The following is a 10,351-nucleotide window of genomic DNA, read 5'->3' on the forward strand; positions in this document are numbered from 1 at the left end:
GCTCACTTTTCCTTTGCCACAGATCTGAAATAAACGTCTGACGGCAGAGGCAGCTGAGTAAAGCCAACAGTGAAGAATCTGTGTTTAGGGAATGTTTCTACTTAATTTTGGCTCACGTACTCTTAAGACACTGGTGGCGTTTGCTCAGTGCTAGCTATGTGCTGGGCACTTTGCTATGTTCACTATCACATTATTTCCGCACAACTCTATGAAGCAGGCACTGTCATCCTCCTTTTACAGATGAGCAAATAGGCTTCGAGGAGTTACGTGTCTCCCTGCTTCCCCAAAATGGATCTAAGATTTGAACTCAGGCAGTCCAACTCCAGAGCCCGCATCCTTGTTTTTGATTCTTCACTGCTGTCCATCTTCCATCCCTGATCTGCCGGCTGCCTTTCTGAGCATGGAGCTGGTGCGACTTGGGGGTGAGAATAAGTTAACGTCTCCGGGCTGCTCTTCCCGCTCCCCTGATGTTCCAGAGCCAGTGATCATGGGCCTCATTTCACAGAAGGAAGCACATATGGGCTGTGACATCTCCAAGGCGACAGCTCAAATGACAGGAAGAAATGGGGGTGGGAGTAGTGAATTCCCAAACCCAGACCTCTAGGTCAGCACAGGGACCTCGGGGACTGTTGGCATTTTATAAATGCCTTTCATTCCTCAAAGCCTAACACCGTTTAATTTTGCAAATACACCTGGGGCGGGTGGCTGAAGAGCAATATAGACAATAGACCTGGCCTGCCTCAGATTTTGCAGAAGAAGGTTGCTTGTAGTAGAAGCAAATAGTGTTAAATGATTATCTCACAGGAATTCCTACCAAGTCTGACCATCCGCCTGTGCTCCTTTCCAGCTTCCTGGGACCACCTAAATGAATAGTTACAATGTTATATTTGAACAATAAAAGGACTTTGCAGTTCAGTTCCTCTGTGCCTGTGCGAGAGAGATATACTCTGTCAAGCTTCAGTAGGAGAAAAAAAATGAGTTGGTTACACTGTAAATATTACATGTTTGCTCTTTCTAAACAGGCCCCGTAACTAGCAAAATGGCTAAAAATTGGAACAAAACTTGAAAAAAACACAAGCATAATCCTTGCCTTTTTTGTCTGTCTTAAAAACATTTAAAAGGCCAACATAATTAACCAAATTGTTTTCTTTTGCTGTGCACAGATGGTTTCCTTTCCAATATTCTAGAGACAGATTAATTACCTAACTAGATTTACAGGTAGACTGGGATAACACGTTTCTCCTGCCTGCCTCCTAGGGATGAAAATACCCACAAGTAGTTTATGAGGTGTACTAGGTTCAGTAGTGGGTCCCCCAAATCCATGTCTTCCTGGAACCTGGGAATGTGACCTCATTTGCAAATAGAGTCGGGGTGCCTGGGTGGCTCAGTCAGTTAGGCTTCTGACTTCAGCATAGGTCATGATCTCACAGTTTGTGGGTTCGAGCCTCTTGTTGGGCTCTGTGTTGACAGCTCAGAGCCTGGAGCCGCTTCAGATTCTGTGTCTCCCTCTCTCTCTGCCCCTCCCCTGCTCACGCTCAGTTTGTCTCAAAAATAAATAAACACTGAAAAAAAAAAAAAGAAAATAGTGTCTTTGCAGATGTAGTTAGTTAAGATGAGGTCACACTGGATGAGGGTGGGCCCCAAATCCAAGGACTGCTGTCCTTAGAAGAAGGCCATGTGAAGACACAGCCCCACAGAGAGAAAAGGGCCCCTGATGGGGGGTGGGGGTGCACGGCTGTGAGCCAGAGAGCCTGGACTCAGCAACCTCAGAAGCTGGGGGAGACAAGCGTTCTCCCCTAGAGACTTTGGGTCAGTGTGGCCCTGCTGACACCTTGTTCTTAGACTTCTAGCGTATGAGAGAAAAACTATGAGAGAATCAGTTTGTTGGCTTATGCTGCCCAGTTTATGGTACTTTGTTACAGCAGCCCTGCCAAAGTAAAATAAGGGAATTTGCGGTGGAATCTGGATGGACACTCCTTCGACCTTCTTCAGAGCCCCCTTGCACTGAGGACTTGATGTGGGTGGAGTGAGCTCCACACAGTCTCCCCTGTCATCACGTGGTGAGAAAAAGGAACCCAAACAGAATGTGACCGTTCTTGGAAGTCAGAATAGGCAACATCCACGAAGGCTTTTCTCTTGTTGCCTGATTACTGTATTCACTGCTAACTCTAGGCCAAAAAAATACCACTTTTACTGGGGAAAAATGAGGCTCTTCCTAGAGAACAGAGCTGACTGAATCCAGCAGCCGTAGGAGGTCTGCTTCAGGCATGGTCAGGTATTTATGGAGTGGGAAGAAAGGACACCTGCCTGCTTCCGTGTAGGGACCCGGGCACATGAGAAGCACCCGGGGGCTTTTAAAATCCTGATGTCTTGCTCCCACCCCAGAGATTCTCATTTAGGTAGTATGGGGTGCTGCCAGGCATTAGGATTTTTTTAAAGCTTCCCTGGGTGATTCTGATGTGCAGTTTGGGTTGAGAAGCACTAGTAAAAGTTACCTGGAGATTCCAGATGATTGTTTTACTGTGTGATTACTTTAAATTAAGGAAAATTAGTAAAAACATTATATATTAAAGAGAGAAAGGGGCTCCTGGGTGGCTTAGTTGGTTAAAGCATCCGACTTCGGCTCAGGTCATGACCTCACGGTTCGTGAGTTCGAGCCCCGCCTCGGGCTCTGTGCTGACAGCTCAGAGCCTGGAGCCTGCTTCGGATTCTGTGTCTCCCTCTCTCTCAGCCCCTCTCCACTTGCCCTCTCTCTCCCTCTCTCAAAAATAAATTCAAAAAAACTTTCTTAATTTAAAAAAAGAGAGAAAATAAGGGAAACAAAAAGGTGACACTTAGGATGCCATCAAACTCTGTAGTAAAGTCTTCAAATACGTGGAGAATACAACAGCTATTTTGGAAAGAATGGTCCTACAGGTGCAGCTCTGAGGTCAGTGGAGTGAGTTTGAGGCATTTTGTTTGCGGGAGCCCTCCGCACAATGCCTGGCACAAAGACGCCTTCAAGAAACATTGGCCAATGAGGTCTGTTTAGGAAAATGAGAAAACCGTGGTTCAGACTTCCCCTGGCAGCTTCTTTTCTTCTCCAAAGAAATCTGGATCACCCAACTCGTCCCCTAAAGCCTTCTTAATTCCTAAGAAGGCAAACACAATTCTTTAAATTAAAAAGTTAATTACCATTTATTGAAGTTCCTGTCTTCATTTTAGGTGGGTTAACTGGTGATTCGGGAGAGTTGGATGCTCTCACGTGGTATGTGAGCACATCATAAACACTGACTAATCCATATATATGGTATAATGGAGGCCCATTTTAAGGGACTTTAAAGTTTCAGACCTTAATTAATTATAGGAGGCTATTGTTGGATCATCTTTGTGATTTATTTGCTGCCGACTTCTTAATCAGACACACAACCTCCAGTTATTCTATTGTTATTATAAGAAAATATAACCCACTTACCATATGATTATCAGAGGGGCGCCTGGGTGGCTCAGTCGGTTAAGCGGCCGACTTCGGCCCAGGTCATGATCTCGAGGTCCGTGAGTTCAAGCCCCGCGTCGGGCTCTGTGCTGACAGCTCAGAGCCCGGAGCCTGTTTCAGATTCTGTGTCTCCCGCTCTCTGACCCTCCCCCGTTCATGCTCTGTCTCTCTCTGTCTCAAAAATAAATAAACGTTAAAAAAATAAAAAAAAAACCCAATATGATTATCAGAAATATACCTTGGTAGAGGGCAGGGATTGTTCATCGTCACATGAGCTATTAGATGCTATGTGGATAGGTTTGAGGGAGGGATGAGTGGAGGGTGGAAATACCCCCTATCCCGGACGTGGCTGGGTTTTGAGCCTAACTTTCATGGCATAACATTACTGCTCTCATTTCTTTTTTTGTTTTTGAGTACGTATATGTGATTACACAAATACTTGTCAAGGACCAGACAAGAGAGGATCATTAGGTTTCGACTTGTCTGCCAAAGGTGATAGATCAATTGGTAGTGACTCCTTGGGCTACTGGGTTGAAAGTAATTTGGAAATCAAATCCACGTTGAAAGGGAAAGGGTAGCAAGATGGATTAGTAATTTCTTAGAGCACGTCAGAGGAGGGAATGGACGCACGATGCCAGGCATTTGCTAAGATCCCCTTAGACCCGTTAAAACTTTTTCCAAAAATTTGTTTGAGTATAGTTGACACACAGTGTTACATGAGTTTTAGGTGTAAAATGTAGTCATTCAACTTCTCTGTACATTATGCTATGCTCACCACAAGCGTGGCTACCGTCTGTCACCATGGACCCTTATTACAATGTCATTGACGACATTCCCTATGCTGGACCTTTCATCCCTGTGACTTATGCATTCCATAACTGGAAGCCTGTATCTCCTACTCCCCTTCACCCATTTGCTCATCCCTCCACTCCCCTCTCCTTTTACAACCATCAGTTTGTTTTCCACAGCTTTGGGTCTATTTCTGCTTTTTGTGTGTTTCTTTGTTTTGCTTTTTAGATTCCATTATGAGCATATGAGTAAAATCATCTGGTTTTTGTTAGACTCTTCTTTTGACAGACAAGCACTCTGGGTTAGCCAGTAGGCTTTATACTAGTCATAGGAAGTGCTGTTTCTTTTCTAAACAGCTGTGTGCCCATGTTGGAAATTCAGTGTGTGGTACAGAGCCTGGGGACCTTGGGCTAGGAGTCCCAATGGAGAGATTCCCTAATAAAATAAAGCATTTAATTTCACTAAGGTCTGCACAATCCTTTCCATCTAAGGCTGAATGATTGGTATCCATTACCAATTATTCTATTTTTTTCATTCATATTAAAGAGGTTTTTTTTTTTTTTTGTATGTGTGAGGTATTTGAGTACGTAGTGCAAGAGGCCACACTCTGTTTCCGAGAACAATGGTCGAGGTCCAACCTTCATGTTCAGGCTTGTGCTCAGCCGTCCTTTAGAATGCTGCACAGGACATGACCATTCTCCGTCCTGTTATTTCCCACCATTCAGCAGTGTGACGCTAATAGATTGGATGTATTCTGTGAGAAAAGAGTCAGGATGACCATCTGACTGGGGGACCTGGGAGGACGGAGATGCCATTTTGAGATGAGGGAGACTGTACGAGGAGGGACAGATCATGAGCTCAGTTTCAGATGCCTACTAACTGTCCAAGTGGAGATGTCAGCAGCAATTGGATTTACGTGTCTGGAAATCAGAGGAGAAACATAGATCACATGTATAAATCTGGGAGTCATCAGCTTGTGGACAGAATTTAAAAGCATGGAAATGAATGAGATCACCAGGATAATAAGTGTAGATAGAGAAGGGATCCAAAGACTGAGCTTTGGGGCAACTTCAAGATAAAGAACTCCAGAAAAGAGGAGGAAGCAGCAAGGGTTGGGAAAGAGCAGGGTGTAAGGTAAGAGGAAAGCCAGCAGAGTGCCCTGGTAGCCAAGTAAAGAGCGTTGCTTTGAGGAGGAGTCATTGACTAGGTCACTACTGCGTAAAGGTCAAGCAAGGTGGAGACTGGAGAACTGGCTACTGGGTGGGGCTGTGTGGAGGTCATTTCTTTGATGGAATTCTGGGGAGGGGTGAAAGCTCAGCTGAAACGTGTTTAATAGAGAATGGGAGGGTGGGAAGTAGAAGTGTCCAGCATTACAATGTTGTTAGGAATTTTGCCATACAGAGGAAGTGATGGGGGAAAATGAGGTTGAGCACACCTTTATTTTTCAGACGGGAGAAATAATTGCACATTTGTGTGCTAGGGTCAAAGGCCCAATCAGGAGAAGGTGTTGATGATGCAGGAGAGAGAAGAAGCATGGCTGGGGTCATGTTCTTGGGTAGGCGAGAGGGAATGGGGTTGCGTGTAGGTGTGTAGGAGCTGGTCTGTGCCTGGAGAGCACGGTTCATCCGTAAGACTGGAAGATAAAAGAAAGCACGTTGATATGATGGGAAGTGCTTTTGGAAGATCTCAGCAGCTTACAGACCCTTCAGTGGCTCCCTGTTGTGCCTTATGTCAAAGAGTCCATAAAGCTCAGCCTAGGATACAAGGACTTGAAATATAAACACTCTGGCCCCAGGTTATATCTCCTTCCTCATCTACTCTTGATCCTTGTGTTTTAAGTTTATTTATTCATATTACTCATATTCATGAGAAAGAGAGAGAGAAGGGGGAGAGACAGAGAGAGCAGGGAAGAGAGAGAATCCCAAGCAGGCTCTGTGCCGATAGCCTATCAGCTGATAGCTATCGGCACAGAGCCCCATGCGGGGCTCAATCTCACAAACCATGAGATCATGACCCGAGCTGAAATCAAGAGTCAGACACTTAGCCATCTCAACCACCCAGACGCCCCCAAATGTGGTTCTGTGCATACTCTACATACACTTCTTACTGAACTATAACATGTATACATATGCGCACACCCACAAATCACAAAGTGTACGTGTAGCTCTTTGTGTTTTCAAAGTGAACACACCTGTGCCAATAAATGGTGCCTCACTGGCCCCCTGAAACTCCGCTCCTCTCCGCTGCGATTGTCATGCAAAGGTAACCGCGATCCGGGCTTCTAACATCATGGATTACTTTTGCCTGTTTCTGAACTTCATGTAAATGGAATCAAACAGTGTGTACTCTTTCACGTCCCACTTCTTTCACTGGCTTCGGATTTCTGTGCCGCGTTCCCTTTGTTAGCATGTAGCAATACTTGGCTCCGCGTTCCCTTTGTTAGCATGTAGCAATACTTCGCTCGTTCCCGTTGTTGTGTTGTATTCCGCTGTGTTGTATTCCACTTTGTGAAGAATAGCCCACAGTTACTTCCCCATCATGTTGTGGCTCGACGTTTGGTTTGTTGTTGGCTCCTGGCTCTGACAAATAGCCCCATAGTGAAGGTTCCTGCACACACTGTTGAACCCGTATACGCTTTTCTGCTGGACATGTACCCGAGAGTGAGATGCTGGGTCATAGATTGAAGTGCTACGTGTATTTTGATCCTGTTACTGTTATGAAGCACGCCCAGGAGTATAATCCTAGACACTGGAACCCCACGGTCCAAGTCTCTGAGCTCCAAGGCGTCTGAGATGATTTGTCCGGCCCCTTCATTTTCATACGAGAAGCCTGACCCTCAGGCTGGGGAAGCGACGTTTGCAAAGTCACACCGCGAGGAAGTGGGTCCGTGCTCCAGGTCTCCTCATTTGGGGGCTAACGCTGGCCAAATACCTGTTAGTGTTCACACGAGGAAACTGTCCTCTCTGACCCAGGAATGGTCACACGCCGCTCCAATTTGTATAATGAGCACTACTGTTTACGAAGTACGTGCTCACTGCCATATACCTTGTGTCATATGTTTGCACGTGTCATGTGCTTACCTTGTATTATTACCTCTAGTCCCTTTTGCACATTTATGTATTTATTTGTTTTTTCCTCTCCCTATTTTTCAGATGGAAAATGAGCTCAGAGCGTATGAGCGGCCTGCTCAGGTTTCCACAGAAGGTGGCAGAGCTAGGATTTGAACCCTGCTTGTGACTACTTGAGAGGAAAAGGGGCAAACTCCTCAGAAAGTTCTCACTGCTCCGGCACAGGTAGACCTTTCTTTACCTCACTCCCCGGGGCTCCTCCCAAGTATGGAGAGTCCAGTTTTCTATCACAGACCACGTGACTAAAAGAAGGCAATCGCATTGCAATTTTTTGTCTACGGTGTGGCGCCTGGGTGGCTCAGTCGGTTAAGCATCAGACTCTCGATTTCGGCTCAGGTCATGATCTCCCAGTTTGTGGGATTGAGCCCCGTGTCAGACTCTGCGCTGACGGCGTGGAGCCTGCTTTGGCTTCTCTCTCTGCCCCTCCCCTGTGTACTCTCTCTCATTCTCTAGCTCAAAAATAAATAAATAAATAAATAAATAAATAAATAAACAAACATTAAAAAAAAAAAAACAGAAAGAAAGCAAGAAAGCAATTCAACAAGGCAAGCACGGAAAACACCTGCAGCTTTCCCTGTAGGGGCTGATACAGAATACATCTGCTCAGAGGCATCATGATGATACTCATTTCTATTCAGAAGTTGTGGACGCGGTGAACACTTGCTCCTCAAGCTCTTCCCGGAAGTCCCTAGGACAGTGACGCTTGATGTTCGGAAATTAATTGAGCCCTGAAATTTCAGGGGAGCCAGGATGAACTTCATTATTCTGTGAATCTTAGAGATATCCATCATCCATGGGCCCCCATCCCATATCCTGTATGCTATCTCAAAGAAGATAATAAAAGATAAGTGATCAGCATTAACATGCATTAGGCACTCACCCTGGGCCACGCGTGACTAGCTGCGCTCACGTGAATGACCTCATTCAGTCCTCCCGACAACGTTTCCAAGGAGGTGCTGTTACTATCCCCATTTTACTGATGAGGAATCGGATGCTTCCAAAGATGAGAAAACCTGCCCCAGGGTGCACAGTAAGTGAATGAGCGGGGGCTTCACCTAGGGCCCCCATGGCGGCCAAGCTCTATTCTTGTTCGTGGCCCTGACGCGCAGGTGCACAAAAAGTGCTTGTTTACTGACTGATGCCTCCCCTTGATTAGGGTTTTGGTTTTTTTTTTTTAAGTCATTCATTTGGGGGTGTTCACAGTTTATCACAACCACCACAAGCTAACCCAGTGAAGCCTGTGTTCTCGAGGACAATTGTCCCCTACCTTCCACCTTGGAAAGAAGAGGGATTTTTCTTCTTATTGAGATCTCTTTAAATAATCTGCTTAAAAAAGAGATGGGTGGGGGAGGGAGAGAATCGGAGAGAGTCTGGGTGTCAGAGGGTCCTGGACATGGCGAAGTGGGCAGTACAACGCGCCTGTGGGGTTGCCTTGGCTTTTAACTGGCACATCTTCTTCGACAGACCCTCCTTCAGCTTCCTCTCCACCATCGGTGCGGTTTCGTGAAAGCAGGTGGGAGGGGTTGGTGTGTCTGTGGACTATTACTTTTAGGGATTTTGAAAAACATTGAATGATTTGCACTATTTTGGCATCACTTAGGCTGTTAGGGCTTAGCTCTTTGTTTTTCTGTTTCAATGTTATTTTATAAAAAGAACACTTAAAGTTTTAAGTGTTCCTCTCCTCCATGCCACAGATGGAAACTCAGTGCATCACCAAGTGATCCATCTCTGTGGGAATACAAATTACCTGTGTGTTTCAGCCTCTTTGCACTTTGCCTTAGCTAAAGAGCCCCTGCTAGATACATAGTATTAGCAGGTGACTCTCTGGGCCATATGCCGAAAAAGACAGATGTTTTACTTAAGTTCATTGAAAGGGAAATGTGAAAGGCACTAAAAGTCTGCTGGCCTGTCTTCTTCCCAAACTCCCTCTGGCTGAGTGATCTTGTGTATGTATGGGGAAGAGAGAGAGAGAAGGAAAGAGAGAGAGATGGAGAGAGGGAGATGGAGAGAGAGAGGGGGCGGGAGTGGGAGGAGAGAGAGAGAGGTAGAACAGAGAGAAGGAGGAGGGAGGGAGAGAGAGGGAAAGAGAGAGAGAGAGGGAGAATGAGAGGGAGGGAGAAAGAGGAAGAGAGAGAGAGAGGGAGAGAAAGAAAGAAGGAGAGAGAGGTGGGGAGAGAAAGAGAGAGAGGGAGAGAGAAAAAGAGAGGGAGAGAAGGAGAGAGAGGGAGAGGAGATGGGGGAAACTTGGACTGTACTGGGACTTTCTGTTCCAAGGTGGGCTATAACACCAGCCAAGAACTTCCAGTCTTTTAAAATTCCCTCTGACTCTCACCTGAAATGTTAGAGGTGGGAGAAGTAGGAAAGATGCTGACTAAACCATTTTCCAAAGCCATGTTCAAAGAGAATAAGCTTGGGAACAAACACCGGACTCTTTGTTGTTGTTGTTCGTCTTAATTGTCTTGTGCTTCTTTTCCCTCTAAAAGCCTCACTTTACCACAAGGGACATGAATATCAATCAACCTGGTAATGGAGTACCCTCAGATGGCAACTAGGAACCAGCTCACCGATTAACTGTGTCACCTGTCTGTGTGTTGGTGTCCACCCACGTCAAAGCTATCTGTACAGTGCCAAGAACGATTCGGATTTGAGAGATGAATATTGTCAGTGTTTGGTGTGTGTTGGGAGGAGACTAGCTGTTGCAACATCACGGATGATTGTCATCCCCACCGTGATCCTGTAGAAATTTTGCGACAGAGATGTTCAACCGAGAAACTGTTCTCCATTTTCCTGAGTGCACAGTGGAGATGTTAAGTACTTCAGTTACTGCTCTGATTAAAATCTAAACGGCTATCACTTTCAGAGAAATGTCCAAATTTCTTTACCCTGTTCAACAAGGGATGGAGAACACCACCACTTTGGGACATATTTTAATTTTCTTTTGTGTTCAGGCTTTCTATAC

The 10,351-nt window shown here is 45.6% G+C and overlaps 1 long non-coding RNA gene across 1 annotated transcript in view; it reads left to right on the plus strand.

Annotated features, from left to right (window-relative positions):
* The window catches only part of LOC131512361 (uncharacterized), a 52,716-nt gene extending 42,401 nt beyond the window's left edge, over nucleotides 1-10,315 (plus strand). Inside the window, exons 2-3 of the long non-coding RNA XR_009262109.1 lie at nucleotides 7,417-7,557; nucleotides 9,876-10,315. This is a non-coding gene — a long non-coding RNA (uncharacterized LOC131512361). The remainder of the gene's footprint in view (nucleotides 1-7,416; nucleotides 7,558-9,875) is intronic.
* The last annotated feature ends 36 nt before the right edge of the window (nucleotides 10,316-10,351 follow it).

The sequence above is a fragment of the Neofelis nebulosa genome, chromosome 5, assembly GCF_028018385.1.
Source record: "Neofelis nebulosa isolate mNeoNeb1 chromosome 5, mNeoNeb1.pri, whole genome shotgun sequence".
In the NCBI taxonomy this organism is placed as follows: domain Eukaryota; kingdom Metazoa; phylum Chordata; class Mammalia; order Carnivora; family Felidae; genus Neofelis; species Neofelis nebulosa.